This window comes from Nerophis ophidion, linkage group LG23 (assembly GCF_033978795.1).
Source record: "Nerophis ophidion isolate RoL-2023_Sa linkage group LG23, RoL_Noph_v1.0, whole genome shotgun sequence".
Classification (NCBI taxonomy): domain Eukaryota; kingdom Metazoa; phylum Chordata; class Actinopteri; order Syngnathiformes; family Syngnathidae; genus Nerophis; species Nerophis ophidion.
This window is the reverse complement of record NC_084633.1, coordinates 23,457,115-23,475,475: the sequence shown is the minus strand read 5'-3', so window position 1 is coordinate 23,475,475 and position 18,361 is coordinate 23,457,115. Positions and strand designations below refer to the sequence as shown.

General features: G+C 34.3%; 1 protein-coding gene and 1 long non-coding RNA gene across 2 annotated transcripts in view; both read left to right on the top strand.

Moving 5' to 3' along the window:
* LOC133541733 (uncharacterized) overlaps window positions 1-18,136 on the top strand; it is a 48,292-nt gene extending 30,156 nt beyond the window's left edge. Inside the window, exon 4 of the long non-coding RNA XR_009803967.1 lies at window positions 17,602-18,136. This is a non-coding gene — a long non-coding RNA (uncharacterized LOC133541733). The remainder of the gene's footprint in view (window positions 1-17,601) is intronic.
* LOC133541802 (golgin subfamily A member 6-like protein 25) overlaps window positions 1-18,361 on the top strand; it is a 245,703-nt gene that overhangs the window by 113,630 nt on the left and 113,712 nt on the right. The gene's annotated exons all lie outside the window — the stretch shown is intronic.

The following is an 18,361-nucleotide window of genomic DNA, read 5'->3' as shown; positions in this document are numbered from 1 at the left end:
TAGATGTGGCTGTTGTTAGCTAATAATAGTCATTTGGATGTAATGATGTAACTACATACCTGCGTAACACATGCATTACATGTGGCTGTTGTTAGCTAATAATAGTCATTTGGATGTAATGATGTAACTACATACCTGCGTAACACATGCATTAGATGTTAGCTAATAATAGTCATTTGGATGTAATGATGTAACTACATACCTGCGTAACACATGCATTAGATGTTAGCTAATAATAGTCATTTGGATGTAATGATGCAACTACATACCTGCGTAACACATGCATTAGTTTTTAGCTAATAATAGTCATTTGGATGTAATGATGTAACTACATACCTGCGTAACACATGCATTAGTTGTTAGCTAATAATAGTCATTTGGATGTAATGATGTAACTACATACCTGCGTAACACATGCATTAGATGTTAGCTAATAATAATCATTTGGATGTAATGATGTAACTACATACCTGCGTAACACATGCATTAGATGTGGCTGTTGTTAGCTAATAATAGTCATTTGGATGTAATGATGTAACTACATACCTGCGTAACACATGCATTAGATGTTAGCTCATAATAGTCATTTGGATGTAATGATGTAACTACATATCTGCGTAACACATGCATTAGTTGTTAGCTAATAATAGTCATTTGGATGTAATGATGTAACTACATACCTGCGTAACACATGCATTAGTTGTTAGCTAATAATAGTCATTTGGATGTAATGATGTAACTACATACCTGCGTAACACATGCATTAGTTGTTAGCTAATAATAGTCATTTTGATGTAATGATGTAACTACATACCTGCGTAACACATGCATTAGATGTTAGCTAATAATAGTCATTTGGATGTAATGATGTAACTACATACCTGCGTAACACATGCATTAGTTGTTAGCTAATAATAGTCATTTGGATGTAATGATGCAACTACATACCTGCGTAACACATGCATTAGTTGTTAGCTAATAATAGTCATTTGGATGTAATGATGTAACTGCATACCTGCGTAACACATGCATTAGTTGTTAGCTAATAATAGTCATTTGGATGTAATGATGTAACTACATACCTGCGTAACACATGCATTAGTTGTTAGCTAATAATAGTCATTTGGATGTAATGATGTAACTACATACCTGCGTAACACATGCATTAGATTTTAGCTAATAATAGTCATTTGAATGTAATGATGTAACTACATACCTGCGTAACACATGCATTAGTTGTTAGCTAATAATAGTCATTTGGATGTAATGATGTAACTACATACCTGCGTAACACATGCATTAGATGTTAGCTAATAATAGTCATTTGGATGTAATGATGTAACTACATACCTGCGTAACACATGCATTAGTTGTTAGCTAATAATAGTCATTTGGATGTAATGATGCAACTACATACCTGCGTAACACATGCATTAGTTGTTAGCTAATAATAGTCATTTGGATGTAATGATGTAACTACATACCTGCGTAACACATGCATTAGTTGTTAGCTAATAATAGTCATTTGGATGTAATGATGTAACTACATACCTGCGTAACACATGCATTAGTTGTTAGCTAATAATAGTCATTTGGATGTAATGATGTAACTACATACCTGCGTAACACATGCATTAGATGTTAGCTAATAATAGTCATTTGGATGTAATGATGTAACTACATACCTGCGTAACACATGCATTAGATGTTAGCTAATAATAGTCATTTGGATGTAATGATGTAACTACATACCTGCGTAACACATGCATTAGTTGTTAGCTAATAATAGTCATTTGGATGTAATGATGTAACTACATACCTGCGTAACACATGCATTAGATGTGGCTGTTGTTAGCTAATAATAGTCATTTGGTTGTAATGATGTAACTACATACCTGCGTAACACATGCATTAGATGTTAGCTAATAATAGTCATTTGGATGTAATGATGTAACTACATACCTGCGTAACACATGCATTAGTTGTTAGCTAATAATAGTCATTTGGATGTAATGATGTAACTACATACCTGCGTAACACATGCATTAGTTGTTAGCTAATAATAGTCATTTGGATGTAATGATGTAACTACATACCTGCGTAACACATGCATTAGTTGTTAGCTAATAATAGTCATTTGGATGTAATGATGTAACTACATACCTGCGTAACACATGCATTAGTTGTTAGCTAATAATAGTCATTTGGATGTAATGATGTAACTACATACCTGCGTAACACATGCATTAGATGTTAGCTAATAATAGTCATTTGGATGTAATGATGTAACTACATACCTGCGTAACACATGCATTAGTTGTTAGCTAATAATAGTCATTTGGATGTAATGATGTAACTACATACCTGCGTAACACATGCATTAGTTGTTAGCTAATAATAGTCATTTGGATGTAATGATGTAACTACATACCTGCGTAACACATGTATTAGTTGTTAGCTAATAATAGTCATTTGGATGTAATGATGTAACTACATACCTGCGTAACACATGCATTAGATGTTAGCTAATAATAGTCATTTGGATGTAATGATGTAACTACATACCTGCGTAACACATGCATTAGATGTGGCTGTTGTTAGCTAATAATAGTCATTTGGATGTAATGATGTAACTACATACCTGCGTAACACATGCATTAGATGTTAGCTAATAATAGTCATTTGGATGTAATGATGTAACTACATACCTGCGTAACACATGCATTAGTTGTTAGCTAATAATAGTCATTTGGATGTAATGATGTAACTACATACCTGCGTAACACATGCATTAGTTGTTAGCTAATAATAGTCAATTGGATGTAATGATGTAACTACATACTTGCGTAACACATGCATTAGATGTTAGCTAATAATAGTCATTTGGATGTAATGATGTAACTACATACGTGCGTAACGCATGCATTAGTTGTTAGCTAATAATAGTCATTTGGATGTAATGATGTAACTACATACCTGCGTAACACATGCATTAGTTGTTAGCTAATAATAGTCATTTGGATGTAATGATGTAACTACATACCTGCGTAACACATGCATTAGTTGTTAGCTAATAATAGTCATTTGGATGTAATGATGTAACTACATACCTGCGTAACACATGCATTAGATGTTAGCTAATAATAGTCATTTGGATGTAATAATGTAACTACATACCTGCGTAACACATGCATTAGTTGTTAGCTAATAATAGTCATTTGGATGTAATGATGTAACTACATACCTGCGTAACACATGCATTAGTTGTTAGCTAATAATAGTCATTTGGATGTAATGATGTAACTACATACCTGCGTAAACACATGCATTAGTTGTTAGCTAATAATAGTCATTTGGATGTAATGATGTAACTACATACCTGCGTAACACATGCATTAGATGTTAGCTAATAATAGTCATTTGGATGTAATGATGTAACTACATACCTGCGTAACACATGCATTAGATGTGGCTGTTGTTAGCTAATAATAGTCATTTGGATGTAATGATGTGACTACATACCTGCGTAACACATGCATTAGATGTTAGCTAATAATAGTCATTTGGATGTAATGATGTAACTACATACCTGCGTAACACATGCATTAGTTGTTAGCTAATAATAGTCATTTGGATGTAATGATGTAACTACATACCTGCGTAACACATGCATTAGTTGTTAGCTAATAATAGTCATTTGGATGTAATGATGTAACTACATACTTGCGTAACACATGCATTAGATGTTAGCTAATAATAGTCATTTGGATGTAATGATGTAACTACATACCTGCGTAACGCATGCATTAGTTGTTAGCTAATAATAGTCATTTGGATGTAATGATGTAACTACATACCTGCGTAACACATGCATTAGTTGTTAGCTAATAATAGTCATTTGGATGTAATGATGTAACTACATACCTGCGTAACACATGCATTAGTTGTTAGCTAATAATAGTCATTTGGATGTAATGATGTAACTACATACCTGCGTAACACATGCATTACATGTGGCTGTTGTTAGCTAATAATAGTCATTTGGATGTAATGATGTAACTACATACCTGCGTAACACATGCATTACATGTGGCTGTTGTTAGCTAATAATAGTCATTTGGATGTAATGATGTAACTACATACCTGCGTAACACATGCATTACATGTGGCTGTTGCTAGCTAATAATAGTCATTTGGATGTAATGATGTAACTACATACCTGCGTAACACATGCATTACATGTGGCTGTTGTTAGCTAATAATAGTCATTTGGATGTAATGATGTAACTACATACCTGCGTAACACATGCATTACATGTGGCTGTTGTTAGCTAATAATAGTCATTTGGATGTAATGATGTAACTACATACCTGCGTAACACATGCATTACATGTGGCTGTTGTTAGCTAATAATAGTCATTTGGATGTAATGATGTAACTACATACCTGCGTAACACATGCATTACATGTGGCTGTTGTTAGCTAATAATAGTCATTTGGATGTAATGATGTAACTACATACCTGCGTAACACATGCATTAGTTGTTAGCTAATAATAGTCATTTGGATGTAATGATGTAACTACATACCTGCGTAACACATGCATTACATGTGGCTGTTTTTAGCTAATAATAGTCATTTGGATGTAATGGTGTAACTACATACCTGCGTAACACATGCATTACATGTGGCTGTTGTTAGCTAATAATAGTCATTTGGATGTAATGATGTAACTACATACCTGCGTAACACATGCATTACATGTGGCTGTTGTTAGCTAATAATAGTCATTTGGATGTAATGATGTAACTACATACCTGCGTAACACATGCATTACATGTGGCTGTTGTTAGCTAATAATAGTCATTTGGATGTAAGGATGTAACTACATACCTGCGTAACACATGCATTACATGTGGCTGTTGTTAGCTAATAATAGTCATTTGGATGTAATGATGTAACTACATACCTGCGTAACACATGCATTAGTTGTTAGCTAATAATAGTCATTTGGATGTAATGATGTAACTACATACCTGCGTAACACATGCATTACATGTGGCTGTTGTTAGCTAATAATAGTCATTTGGATGTAATGGTGTAACTACATACCTGCGTAACACATGCATTACATGTGGCTGTTGTTAGCTAATAATAGTCATTTGGATGTTATGATGTAACTACATACCTGCGTAACACATGCATTACATGTGGCTGTTGTTAGCTAATAATAGTCATTTGGATGTAATGATGTAACTACATACCTGCGTAACACATGCATTACATGTGGCTGTTGTTAGCTAATAATAGTCATTTGGATGTAATGATGTAACTACATACCTGCGTAACACATGCATTACATGTGGCTGTTGTTAGCTAATAATAGTCATTTGGATGTAATGATGTAACTACATACCTGCGTAACACATGCATTACATGTGGCTGTTGTTAGCTAATAATAGTCATTTGGATGTAATGATGTAACTACATACCTGCGTAACACATGCATTACATGTGGCTGTTGTTAGCTAATAATAGTCATTTGGATGTAATGATGTAACTACATACCTGTGTAACACATGCATTACATGTGGCTGTTGTTAGCTAATAATAGTCATTTGGATGTAATGATGTAACTACATACCTGCATAACACATGCATTACATGTGGCTGTTGTTAGCTAATAATAGTCATTTGGATGTAATGATGTAACTACATACCTACGTAACACATGCATTACATGTGGCTGTTGTTAGCTAATAATAGTCATTTGGATGTAATGATGTAACTACATACCTGCGTAACACATGCATTACATGTGGCTGTTGTTAGCTAATAATAGTCATTTGGATGTAATGATGTAACTACATACCTGCGTAACACATGCATTACATGTGGCTGTTGTTAGCTAATAATAGTCATTTGGATGTAATGATGTAACTACATACCTGCGTAACACATGCATTACATGTGGCTGTTGTTAGCTAATAATAGTCATTTGGATGTAATGATGTAACTACATACCTGCGTAACACATGCATTACATGTGGCTGTTGTTAGCTAATAATAGTCATTTGGATGTAATGATGTAACTACATACCTGTGTAACACATGCATTACATGTGGCTGTTGTTAGCTAATAATAGTCATTTGGATGTAATGATGTAACTACATACCTGCGTAACACATGCATTACATGTGGCTGTTGTTAGCTAATAATAGTCATTTGGATGTAATGATGTAACTACATACCTGCGTAACACATGCATTACATGTGGCTGTTGTTAGCTAATAATAGTCATTTGGATGTAATGATGTAACTACATACCTGCGTAACACATGCATTAGATGTGGCTGTTGTTAGCTAATAATAGTCATTTGGATGTAATGATGTAACTACATACCTGCGTAACACATGCATTACATGTGGCTGTTGTTAGCTAATAATAGTCATTTGGATGTAATGATGTAACTACATACCTGCGTAACACATGCATTACATGTGGCTGTTGTTAGCTAATAATAGTCATTTGGATGTAATGATGTAACTACATACCTGCGTAACACATGCATTACATGTGGCTGTTGTTAGCTAATAATAGTCATTTGGATGTAATGATGTAACTACATACCTGCGTAACACATGCATTAGTTGTTAGCTAATAATAGTCATTTGGATGTAATGATGCAACTACATACCTGCGTAACACATGCATTAGATGTTAGATAATAATAGTCATTTGGATGTAATGATGTAACTACATACCTGCGTAACACATGCATTAGTTGTTAGCTAATAATAGTCATTTGGATGTAATGATGCAACTACATACCTGCGTAACACATGCATTAGTTGTTAGCTAATAATAGTCATTTGGATGTAATGATGTAACTACATACCTGCGTAACACATGCATTAGTTGTTAGCTAATAATAGTCATTTGGATGTAATGATGTAACTACATACCTGCGTAACACATGCATTAGTTGTTAGCTAATAATAGTCATTTGGATGTAATGATGTAACTACATACCTGCGTAACACATGCATTAGATGTTAGCTAATAATAGTCATTTGGATGTAATGATGTAACTACATACCTGCGTAACACATGCATTAGATGTTAGCTAATAATAGTCATTTGGATGTAATGATGTAACTACATACCTGCGTAACACATGCATTAGTTGTTAGCTAATAATAGTCATTTGGATGTAATGATGTAACTACATACCTGCGTAACACATGCATTAGATGTGGCTGTTGTTAGCTAATAATAGTCATTTGGTTGTAATGATGTAACTACATACCTGCATAACACATGCATTAGATGTTAGCTAATAATAGTCATTTGGATGTAATGATGTAACTACATACCTGCGTAACACATGCATTAGTTGTTAGCTAATAATAGTCATTTGGATGTAATGATGTAACTACATACCTGCGTAACACATGCATTAGTTGTTAGCTAATAATAGTCATTTGGAGGTAATGATGTAACTACATACCTGCGTAACACATGCATTAGTTGTTAGCTAATAATAGTCATTTGGATGTAATGATGTAACTACATACCTGCGTAACACATGCATTAGTTGTTAGCTAATAATAGTCATTTGGATGTAATGATGTAACTACATACCTGCGTAACACATGCATTAGTTGTTAGCTAATAATAGTCATTTGGATGTAATGATGTAACTACATACCTGCGTAACACATGCATTAGATGTTAGCTAATAATAGTCATTTGGATGTAATGATGTAACTACATACCTGCGTAACACATGCATTAGATGTTAGCTAATAATAGTCATTTGGATGTAATGATGTAACTACATACCTGCGTAACACATGCATTAGATGTTAGCTAATAATAGTCATTTGGATGTAATGATGTAACTACATACCTGCGTAACACATGCATTAGTTGTTAGCTAATAATAGTCATTTGGATGTAATGATGTAACTACATACCTGCGTAACACATGCATTAGTTGTTAGCTAATAATAGTCATTTGGATGTAATGATGTAACTACATACCTGCGTAACACATGCATTAGTTGTTAGCTAATAATAGTCATTTGGATGTAATGATGTAACTACATACCTGCGTAACACATGCATTAGATGTTAGCTAATAATAGTCATTTGGATGTAATGATGTAACTACATACCTGCGTAACACATGCATTAGATGTGGCTGTTGTTAGCTAATAATAGTCATTTGGATGTAATGATGTAACTACATACCTGCGTAACACATGCATTAGATGTTAGCTAATAATAGTCATTTGGATGTAATGATGTAACTACATACCTGCGTAACACATGCATTAGTTGTTAGCTAATAATAGTCATTTGGATGTAATGATGTAACTACATACCTGCGTAACACATGCATTAGTTGTTAGCTAATAATAGTCATTTGGATGTAATGATGTAACTACATACTTGCGTAACACATGCATTAGATGTTAGCTAATAATAGTCATTTGGATGTAATGATGTAACTACATACCTGCGTAACGCATGCATTAGTTGTTAGCTAATAATAGTCATTTGGATGTAATGATGTAACTACATACCTGCGTAACACATGCATTAGTTGTTAGCTAATAATAGTCATTTGGATGTAATGATGTAACTACATACCTGCGTAACACATGCATTAGTTGTTAGCTAATAATAGTCATTTGGATGTAATGATGTAACTACATACCTGCGTAACACATGCATTACATGTGGCTGTTGTTAGCTAATAATAGTCATTTGGATGTAATGATGTAACTACATACCTGCGTAACACATGCATTACATGTGGCTGTTGTTAGCTAATAATAGTCATTTGGATGTAATGATGTAACTACATACCTGCGTAACACATGCATTACATGTGGCTGTTGTTAGCTAATAATAGTCATTTGGATGTAATGATGTAACTACATACCTGCGTAACACATGCATTACATGTGGCTGTTGTTAGCTTATAATAGTCATTTGGATGTAATGATGTAACTACATACCTGCGTAACACATGCATTACATGTGGCTGTTGTTAGCTAATAATAGTCATTTGGATGTAATGATGTAACTACATACCTGCGTAACACATGCATTACATGTGGCTGTTGTTAGCTAATAATAGTCATTTGGATGTAATGATGTAACTACATACCTGCGTAACACATGCATTACATGTGGCTGTTGTTAGCTAATAATAGTCATTTGGATGTAATGATGTAACTACATACCTGCGTAACACATGCATTAGTTGTTAGCTAATAATAGTCATTTGGATGTAATGATGTAACTACATACCTGCGTAACACATGCATTACATGTGGCTGTTGTTAGCTAATAATAGTCATTTGGATGTAATGGTGTAACTACATACCTGCGTAACACATGCATTACATGTGGCTGTTGTTAGCTAATAATAGTCATTTGGATGTAATGATGTAACTACATACCTGCGTAACACATGCATTACATGTGGCTGTTGTTAGCTAATAATAATCATTTGGATGTAATGATGTAACTACATACCTGCGTAACACATGCATTACATGTGGCTGTTGTTAGCTAATAATAGTCATTTGGATGTAAGGATGTAACTACATACCTGCGTAACACATGCATTACATGTGGCTGTTGTTAGCTAATAATAGTCATTTGGATGTAATGATGTAACTACATACCTGCGTAACACATGCATTAGATGTGGCTGTTGTTAGCTAATAATAGTCATTTGGATGTAATGATGTAACTACATACCTGCGTAACACATGCATTAGATGTTAGCTAATAATAGTCATTTGGATGTAATGATGTAACTACATACCTGCGTAACACATGCATTAGATGTGGCTGTTGTTAGCTAATAATAGTCATTTGGATGTAATGATGTAACTACATACCTGCGTAACACATGCATTAGATGTTAGCTAATAATAGTCATTTGGATGTAATGATGTAACTGCATACCTGCGTAACACATGCATTAGTTGTTAGCTAATAATAGTCATTTGGATGTAATGATGTAACTACATACCTGCGTAACACATGCATTAGTTGTTAGCTAATAATAGTCATTTGGATGTAATGATGTAACTACATACTTGCGTAACACATGCATTAGATGTTAGCTAATAATAGTCATTTGGATGTAATGATGTAACTACATACCTGCGTAACGCATGCATTAGTTGTTAGCTAATAATAGTCATTTGGATGTAATGATGTAACTACATACCTGCGTAACACATGCATTAGTTGTTAGCTAATAATAGTCATTTGGATGTAATGATGTAACTACATACCTGCGTAACACATGCATTACATGTGGCTGTTGTTAGCTAATAATAGTCATTTGGATGTAATGATGTAACTACATACCTGCGTAACACATGCATTACATGTGGCTGTTGTTAGCTAATAATAGTCATTTGGATGTAATGATGTAACTACATACCTGCGTAACACATGCATTAGTTGTTAGCTAATAATAGTCATTTGGATGTAATGATGTAACTACATACCTGCGTAACACATGCATTACATGTGGCTGTTGTTAGCTAATAATAGTCATTTGGATGTAATGGTGTAACTACATACCTGCGTAACACATGCATTACATGTGGCTGTTGTTAGCTAATAATAGTCATTTGGATGTAATGATGTAACTACATACCTGCGTAACACATGCATTACATGTGGCTGTTGTTAGCTAATAATAATCATTTGGATGTAATGATGTAACTACATACCTGCGTAACACATGCATTACATGTGGCTGTTGTTAGCTAATAATAGTCATTTGGATGTAAGGATGTAACTACATACCTGCGTAACACATGCATTACATGTGGCTGTTGTTAGCTAATAATAGTCATTTGGATGTAATGATGTAACTACATACCTGCGTAACACATGCATTAGTTGTTAGCTAATAATAGTCATTTGGATGTAATGATGTAACTACATACCTGCGTAACACATGCATTACATGTGGCTGTTGTTAGCTAATAATAGTCATTTGGATGTAATGGTGTAACTACATACCTGCGTAACACATGCATTACATGTGGCTGTTGTTAGCTAATAATAGTCATTTGGATGTAATGATGTAACTACATACCTGCGTAACACATGCATTAGATGTGGCTGTTGTTAGCTAATAATAGTCATTTGGATGTAATGATGTAACTACATACCTGCGTAACACATGCATTACATGTGGCTGTTGTTAGCTAATAATAGTCATTTGGATGTAATGATGTAACTACATACCTGCGTAACACATGCATTACATGTGGCTGTTGTTAGCTAATAATAGTCATTTGGATGTAATGATGTAACTACATACCTGCGTAATACATGCATTACATGTGGCTGTTGTTAGCTAATAATAGTCATTTGGATGTAATGATGTAACTACATACCTGCGTAACACATGCATTAGTTGTTAGCTAATAATAGTCATTTGGATGTAATGATGTAACTACATACCTGCGTAATACATGCATTACATGTGGCTGTTGTTAGCTAATAATAGTCATTTGGATGTAATGATGTAACTACATACCTGCGTAACACATGCATTACATGTGGCTGTTGTTAGCTAATAATAGTCATTTGGATGTAATGATGTAACTACATACCTGTGTAACACATGCATTACATGTGGCTGTTGTTAGCTAATAATAGTCATTTGGATGTAATGATGTAACTACATACCTGCGTAACACATGCATTACATGTGGCTGTTGTTAGCTAATAATAGTCATTTGGATGTAATGATGTAACTACATACCTACGTAACACATGCATTACATGTGGCTGTTGTTAGCTAATAATAGTCATTTGGATGTAATGATGTAACTACATACCTGCGTAACACATGCATTACATGTGGCTGTTGTTAGCTAATAATAGTCATTTGGATGTAATGATGTAACTACATACCTGCGTAACACATGCATTACATGTGGCTGTTGTTAGCTAATAATAGTCATTTGGATGTAATGATGTAACTACATACCTGCGTAACACATGCATTACATGTGGCTGTTGTTAGCTAATAATAGTCATTTGGATGTAATGATGTAAGTACATACCTGCATAACACATGCATTACATGTGGCTGTTGTTAGCTAATAATAGTCATTTGGATGTAATGATGTAACTACATACCTGTGTAACACATGCATTACATGTGGCTGTTGTTAGCTAATAATAGTCATTTGGATGTAATGATGTAACTACATACCTGCGTAACACATGCATTACATGTGGCTGTTGTTAGCTAATAATAGTCATTTGGATGTAATGATGTAACTACATACCTGCGTAACACATGCATTACATGTGGCTGTTGTTAGCTAATAATAGTCATTTGGATGTAATGATGTAACTACATACCTGCGTAACACATGCATTAGTTGTTAGCTAATAATAGTCATTTGGATGTAATGATGCAACTACATACCTGCGTAACACATGCATTAGATGTTAGCTAATAATAGTCATTTGGATGTAATGATGTAACTACATACCTGCGTGACACATGCATTAGTTGTTAGCTAATAATAGTCATTTGGATGTAATGATGTAACTACATACCTGCGTAACACATGCATTAGTTGTTAGCTAATAATAGTCATTTGGATGTAATGATGTAACTACATACCTGCGTAACACATGCATTAGTTGTTAGCTAATAATAGTCATTTGGATGTAATGATGTAACTACATACCTGCGTAACACATGCATTAGATGTTAGCTAATAATAGTCATTTGGATGTAATGATGTAACTACATACCTGCGTAACACATGCATTAGATGTTAGCTAATAATAGTCATTTGGATGTAATGATGTAACTACATACCTGCGTAACACATGCATTAGTTGTTAGCTAATAATAGTCATTTGGATGTAATGATGTAACTACATACCTGCGTAACACATGCATTAGATGTGGCTGTTGTTAGCTAATAATAGTCATTTGGTTGTAATGATGTAACTACATACCTGCGTAACACATGCATTAGATGTTAGCTAATAATAGTCATTTGGATGTAATGATGTAACTACATACCTGCGTAACACATGCATTAGTTGTTAGCTAATAATAGTCATTTGGATGTAATGATGTAACTACATACCTGCGTAACACATGCATTAGTTGTTAGCTAATAATAGTCATTTGGATGTAATGATGTAACTACATACCTGCGTAACACATGCATTAGTTGTTAGCTAATAATAGTCATTTGGATGTAATGATGTAACTACATACCTGCGTAACACATGCATTAGTTGTTAGCTAATAATAGTCATTTGGATGTAATGATGTAACTACATACCTGCGTAACACATGCATTAGATGTTAGCTAATAATAGTCATTTGGATGTAATGATGTAACTACATACCTGCGTAACACATGCATTAGTTGTTAGCTAATAATAGTCATTTGGATGTAATGATGTAACTACATACCTGCGTAACACATGCATTAGTTGTTAGCTAATAATAGTCATTTGGATGTAATGATGTAACTACATACCTGCGTAACACATGCATTAGTTGTTAGCTAATAATAGTCATTTGGATGTAATGATGTAACTACATACCTGCGTAACACATGCATTAGATGTTAGCTAATAATAGTCATTTGGATGTAATGATGTAACTACATACCTGCGTAACACATGCATTAGATGTGGCTGTTGTTAGCTAATAATAGTCATTTGGATGTAATGATGTAACTACATACCTGCGTAACACATGCATTAGATGTTAGCTAATAATAGTCATTTGGATGTAATGATGTAACTACATACTTGCGTAACACATGCATTAGATGTTAGCTAATAATAGTCATTTGGATGTAATGATGTAACTACATACCTGCGTAACGCATGCATTAGTTGTTAGCTAATAATAGTCATTTGGATGTAATGATGTAACTACATACCTGCGTAACACATGCATTAGTTGTTAGCTAATAATAGTCATTTGGATGTAATGATGTAACTACATACCTGCGTAACACATGCATTAGTTGTTAGCTAATAATAGTCATTTGGATGTAATGATGTAACTACATACCTGCGTAACACATGCATTACATGTGGCTGTTGTTAGCTAATAATAGTCATTTGGATGTAATGATGTAACTACATACCTGCGTAACACATGCATTACATGTGGCTGTTGTTAGCTAATAATAGTCATTTGGATGTAATGATGTAACTACATACCTGCGTAACACATGCATTACATGTGGCTGTTGTTAGCTAATAATAGTCATTTAGATGTAATGATGTAACTACATACCTGCGTAACACATGCATTACATGTGGCTGTTGTTAGCTAATAATAGTCATTTGGATGTAATGATGTAACTACATACCTGCGTAACACATGCATTACATGTGGCTGTTGTTAGCTAATAATAGTCATTTGGATGTAATGATGTAACTACATACCTGCGTAACACATGCATTACATGTGGCTGTTGTTAGCTAATAATAGTCATTTGGATGTAATGATGTAACTACATACCTGCGTAACACATGCATTACATGTGGCTGTTGTTAGCTAATAATAGTCATTTGGATGTAATGATGTAACTACATACCTGCGTAACACATGCATTAGTTGTTAGCTAATAATAGTCATTTGGATGTAATGATGTAACTACATACCTGCGTAACACATGCATTACATGTGGCTGTTGTTAGCTAATAATAGTCATTTGGATGTAATGGTGTAACTACATACCTGCGTAACACATGCATTACATGTGGCTGTTGTTAGCTAATAATAGTCATTTGGATGTAATGATGTAACTACATACCTGCGTAACACATGCATTACATGTGGCTGTTGTTAGCTAATAATAGTCATTTGGATGTAATGATGTAACTACATACCTGCGTAACACATGCATTACATGTGGCTGTTGTTAGCTAATAATAGTCATTTGGATGTAATGATGTAACTACATACCTGCGTAACACATGCATTACATGTGGCTGTTGTTAGCTAATAATAGTCATTTGGATGTAATGATGTAACTACATACCTGCGTAACACATGCATTAGTTGTTAGCTAATAATAGTCATTTGGATGTAATGATGTAACTACATACCTGCGTAACACATGCATTACATGTGGCTGTTGTTAGCTAATAATAGTCATTTGGATGTAATGGTGTAACTACATACCTGCGTAACACATGCATTACATGTGGCTGTTGTTAGCTAATAATAGTCATTTGGATGTAATGATGTAACTACATACCTGCGTAACACATGCATTACATGTGGCTGTTGTTAGCTAATAATAGTCATTTGGATGTAATGATGTAACTACATACCTGCGTAACACATGCATTACATGTGGCTGTTGTTAGCTAATAATAGTCATTTGGATGTAAGGATGTAACTACATACCTGCGTAACACATGCATTACATGTGGCTGTTGTTAGCTAATAATAGTCATTTGGATGTAATGATGTAACTACATACCTGCGTAACACATGCATTAGTTGTTAGCTAATAATAGTCATTTGGATGTAATGATGTAACTACATACCTGCGTAACACATGCATTACATGTGGCTGTTGTTAGCTAATAATAGTCATTTGGATGTAATGGTGTAACTACATACCTGCGTAACACATGCATTACATGTGGCTGTTGTTAGCTAATAATAGTCATTTGGATGTAATGATGTAACTACATACCTGCGTAACACATGCATTACATGTGGCTGTTGTTAGCTAATAATAGTCATTTGGATTTAATGATGTAACTACATACCTGCGTAACACATGCATTACATGTGGCTGTTGTTAGCTAATAATAGTCATTTGGATGTAATGATGTAACTACATACCTGCGTAACACATGCATTACATGTGGCTGTTGTTAGCTAATAATAGTCATTTGGATGTAATGATGTAACTACATACCTGCGTAACACATGCATTAGATGTGGCTGTTGTTAGCTAATAATAGTCATTTGGATGTAATGATGTAACTACATACCTGCGTAACACATGCATTACATGTGGCTGTTGTTAGCTAATAATAGTCATTTGGATGTAATGATGTAACTACATACCTGCGTAACACATGCATTACATGTGGCTGTTGTTAGCTAATAATAGTCATTTGGATGTAATGATGTAACTACATACCTGCGTAACACATGCATTACATGTGGCTGTTGTTAGCTAATAATAGTCATTTGGATAGTTCGATTAAATGTAAATCCTATCTTAACAATAACATGATTGCAAATTGTTTGTGGCCTCTCTTGGACTGCTTTTGTACGTGTGCACGTGTTCTCTGCACTTACGTGTTGACCAGACAGGGTGAGTGACCGCCGTAAACACCAATCATTTTATACGCACGCACAAAGACTGGTAATGTGCAATACCACTGATTTTTATTCAGAACCGATACCAAGTAAAATCCAGGCCGGTATCGGCAATATGGGTCTGATACTGATACTTTGCGCAAATATACTGTACATTATGGGTCTGGTATTGTTTAAAAAGTAGAGTAATTTAAGTGTTGTTAATCTTGGCACCACCTTAAAGGCACCTGGAATGCTGTCCTCAGAGTCCTCCACCATAGGGAGGATCTTAGTTGTGGCATTTCCAGTTTTGCTGGCTTCAATGCCACAGTGTACAGCCAGCTTGGCGTAGATTGAGTGGAATTGCTGTGTGTTGGCATTGTTGTTGCAGCCTCCTGTTTATAAGAAGAGAAGAGTACATACATAAGATTGTGCATTAGCACCCTCATCTTACATTCTTATTGACATATACATATATAGTTATTAATATTGTATTTCTTGAAATGCCTTATGCCTATATAAAAGATGAAACAATTAAAATGTACCTCTTCGTTTCATATTTTCAGTTATCAACACACAGCACATGATTTATGAAGGTGAACAAATGTAAAAAACAATCCTTGATGGGATTAAATGAATGAATCATTAAAATACATCTTTGGTATCATTTATTGTAAGTTTAAGTCCCAACGATGAATTGTAGATGAGACTAATATTTGTAGCAGGAAATCAACTGCAAACAAAGTTATCCTTTTCCTCATTAGCGTCACGATCTCAGCAGCACCAATAAATCCAACTTTGTCTTTCAGGGATGAATGTTTAATTAGTGGAGCCCTCAGATGTAAAGACATTGGTGCATCTAATGCTTTCTTCTCTAAATCCTTGTGAGTGTCACATGAAGTGAGGTCGCAGCGAGCAGTAACGTCTTGCTGATGAGAAATGCTTTAAATCTTTAAAAACGATATTTTTATTAAGAGTGTAAAAATCCACTCCATCCCATTTTAGATATATTTTTTTAATGATCGCTTTTATATTTGTCGCTAAAGCTTTCTGCACGGATTCAGGTGAATAAACAGAAGCCTAAAGGGACTCTAGACTAGACCATAGTTTGAAACCCGGAAGTGTCCAGATGTGCCTCGAGGTCACGTGATTGCAACCCAGCTATACCACATTTTGTGCTCAAACTCTACACTCACTCTCACTTCTTTTATTTCTAGCCTCCAGCTGCTTGACCATCGTGTCAATTAAGCCACGAAGAAGAACAAACGGTATGACGTCATATGCAACCCAGCCCGTGCAAGCTACATTTTTCCAGCACAAAAGTCGCTTTCTTAAACTGAAACCCAATTTTCTACATTAAAATATTAATGACATTTTGGAAAATGGTAAAAATGATAAACAGCCTGAAATTATTATCTCTATTGGAGAAATAAAGTTGTTTTAAACAAGCCCAGTTTTTATTTAATGTATTTACTTATATATATTTTTATTTTAATCTCATTTGTATTGTGTCTTATTGTTCCAGGTCTGCTCGGTATGAGCATTGTATTTAATTTGATGTATTTTATATTCCTATGTAATTGTTGAACTTGCTATAAAATATTGAATGGTGTTGTGTTGAAAGTGCCTTGATGTGTGTGTGCATTGTATATGTATGTTCAATTATTACAAAAACACAAACAATTGAAAATAAAACAAAAGTGATAGGTCATTGTTTTTTGTCCTTTTAAAAGAGTGTTTTAAACGCTTAGACCCTACAATATCACTTGTTTTTGTGTATTTTTTTCTAATTTATTATGTGTGTATTATAATAAAGCTGCTTCAAGAAACATGACATCACATCCGACACTTTTATTCTTGTGATGATGACATGACTTTTATGGAGTTAATATTCATGTGTTAGCTGCAGTGGAGGAACTGCCTTGCTGTCAAATATTTCTATCCTCCTCCAGGAAGTGATTTCAAGTCACGTGATTT